The 2,618-nt window shown below is 44.9% G+C and overlaps 1 protein-coding gene across 1 annotated transcript in view; it reads right to left on the bottom strand.

Annotated features, from left to right (window-relative positions):
• The window catches only part of plxna3 (plexin A3), a 137,651-nt gene that overhangs the window by 19,274 nt on the left and 115,759 nt on the right, over positions 1-2,618 (bottom strand). The gene's annotated exons all lie outside the window — the stretch shown is intronic.

Raw genomic sequence — 2,618 nt, 5'->3', positions numbered from 1 at the left:
CCAAATGTGCCTCCATCACCTGCCAAATGTGCCTCCATCACCTGCCCCAATCACCTGCCTCCATCACCTGCCCCAATCACCTGCCTCCATCACCTGCCCCAATCACCTGCCTCCATCACCTGCCCCAATCACCTGCCTCCATCACCTGCCCCAATCACCTGCCTCCATCACCTGCCTCTATCACCTGCCCCCATCACCTGCCAAATGTGCCTCCATCACCTGCCAAATGTGCCTCCATCACCTGCCTCTATCACCTGCCCCCATCACCTGCCAAATGTGCCTCCATCACCTGCCTCTATCACCTGCCCCCATCACCTGCCAAATGTGCCTCCATCACCTGCCTCTATCACCTGCCCCCATCACCTGCCAAATGTGCCTCCATCACCTGCCTCTATCACCTGCCTCCATCACCTGCCAAATGTGCCTCCATCACCTGCCTCTATCACCTGCCTCCATCACCTGCCAAATGTGCCTCCATCACCTGCCTCTATCACCTGCCCCCATCACCTGCCAAATGTGCCTCCATCACCTGCCAAATGTGCCTCCATCACCTGTCAAATGTGCCTCCATCACCTGCCTCCATCACCTGCCCCCATCACCTGCCTCTTGACTGACAGCACACCTGAAACTTTTCTTCCTTGATGACTTTTTGTCTCATTATCAAGATGTTCTGTCGCTTTAAGCTCTTTGGACGATCACAGACGTCTCACAGACACACAGTTTTATGTGTATTAGTTATTAATGATTTATTAAAGTGTTTCCTTTTACAAGTTATTAATATTGATTATAAAACAGATGAAGGCTCGTAAACTGATGAATAAATGATGAAGATGAGTTGATGATGGTGATGATGAACTGATGGGAGACAGAGGAGGCACTACAGTGACATTCTGTATTGATTAATAATCACTAGCTTTAATAATGCATCAATAGTGTGTCTGGCTTCACTTTGACCCTGTGTGTGTTTATCACCCTCTGATCTTCACATCAAACCAATTACCCATAACCCCCTGCAGCTGCACTTCCTCCTCCCCTCTGTTTTCCTCCCCTCTCCTCCTAAATGATCGACTAATTTAAATTAATCTGCTTGTTAATTCACTGATCAACTGATAAAAATGTTTTTAGTCTTTAACCAATCACCAACAATCACGTTCAATTATCAGCAACAGGTGAAATAAAAAGGGGCGGGGCCAAGGCCCCATCACTCACCAGCACTCGCTGTTCTCCCGTGAGATCTGGCGAATCACAGAGCAGCTGGTTCTCTGACACGGTCAGCAGGCAGGGAGACTCTCCAATCAGAACCGTGTAGTTCAGGCGGTTGTTCCCCGGAGCCGGAGGGATCAGGTTCTTACCCTGGAACAGAAGGAGTACTCTTGTACTACTGTAGTAGTAGTAGTAGTAATACCACAGATACTCTGTTACAAGTAAAAGTCCTGCAGTCTAAATAATACTTCAGTACAAAAGTATTAGAATCACAATATATTTAAAGTACTCATTATGTAACAGATATTATTTTACTGATGCGTTCATGTGTTCATCACTTGAATGCTGCAGCTGGTGAAAGGTCTAAACTGTGAGCTCAATACAGTTCTTAACCTATAATATTACACTGTCATTTATTACGTCAGTAAATAAATGTAGTGCGGTGTGCAGTAGCAGAACATGAAATACATCTCGGTCGCATCGAGTCTCTTCTTCTTCTTGACTTCCTGTGTGTTTGTTTCTCACCTTGAGGATGATGGGTGACCCTGGTTTGACCTCCAGGATCCCAGAATTCCCCAGGGGATCAAAGGTCGGGTTGGGGTAGTGTGTGAAGGGGGTGGAGTTCAGGACCAGCAGAGAGGAGACCTGGACGGGACGAGAACATCAGCATAAATATGTTTCTACTGGACTGAATACTGGTACTCTGCAAATACTACGACCACTACAGCATAAACTCCCTCACAGCGTCGGCTTCATCTGGACCAGAGAGCGGACCGGAACAGAAGAAGCTCCCCGTCAGCTGAATTATATTTCAGATGTAGACCAGGTCCAGACCACCTGACAGGGGTCTGCTGAGCCGTCCTGGGTTCAGCGTCAAACACTGTCGGATTATCACGTCTAAATTATTTACTTCAAAAACCTACTGGGAAGTAAAGTTTTAATTGTTTCTAATCTGTGACGAGATTCAATTTTCATTTAATTCACGAGTTTTAGTTCATAAGTTTCCTCCATTTTTATGTTTAATATTGCCGTGTGTGCACCTGTACAGCGTTCTCTTATCTTATTGCTCTCAATTTAAATGTTCTACTGAATCCTCCTCCTCTGTTCTCGTCACTGTTTGCAGCTCTTTAAATTACTGCTGTTTATTCCATCTACTTCTTCTGATGTCACTGCAGCTACTGTACTGCTGTATGTGGTCGGGTATCACTAATGTTGTGGGGACCTAACTGTATTTACACAGTCAAATCCGGGGATTCTGATTTCTTATTGGGGACAAAATGCAAGTCTACAAAAGTAAATGATAAAATGTATTTTATTAAACCTTTCTTTAACCAGGAGAAAATCTGTTTTCAGTGAGCAGCAAGTCGTTTGAATTGGCAGGAGACAATATTTCTTTCAATTTAATAGTATTATAT

The sequence above is a fragment of the Micropterus dolomieu genome, linkage group LG08 (assembly GCF_021292245.1).
Source record: "Micropterus dolomieu isolate WLL.071019.BEF.003 ecotype Adirondacks linkage group LG08, ASM2129224v1, whole genome shotgun sequence".
Classification (NCBI taxonomy): Eukaryota; Metazoa; Chordata; class Actinopteri; order Centrarchiformes; family Centrarchidae; genus Micropterus; species Micropterus dolomieu.
Note: the sequence above shows the minus strand (reverse complement) of the source record. Positions and strands in the feature narration are given on the sequence as shown.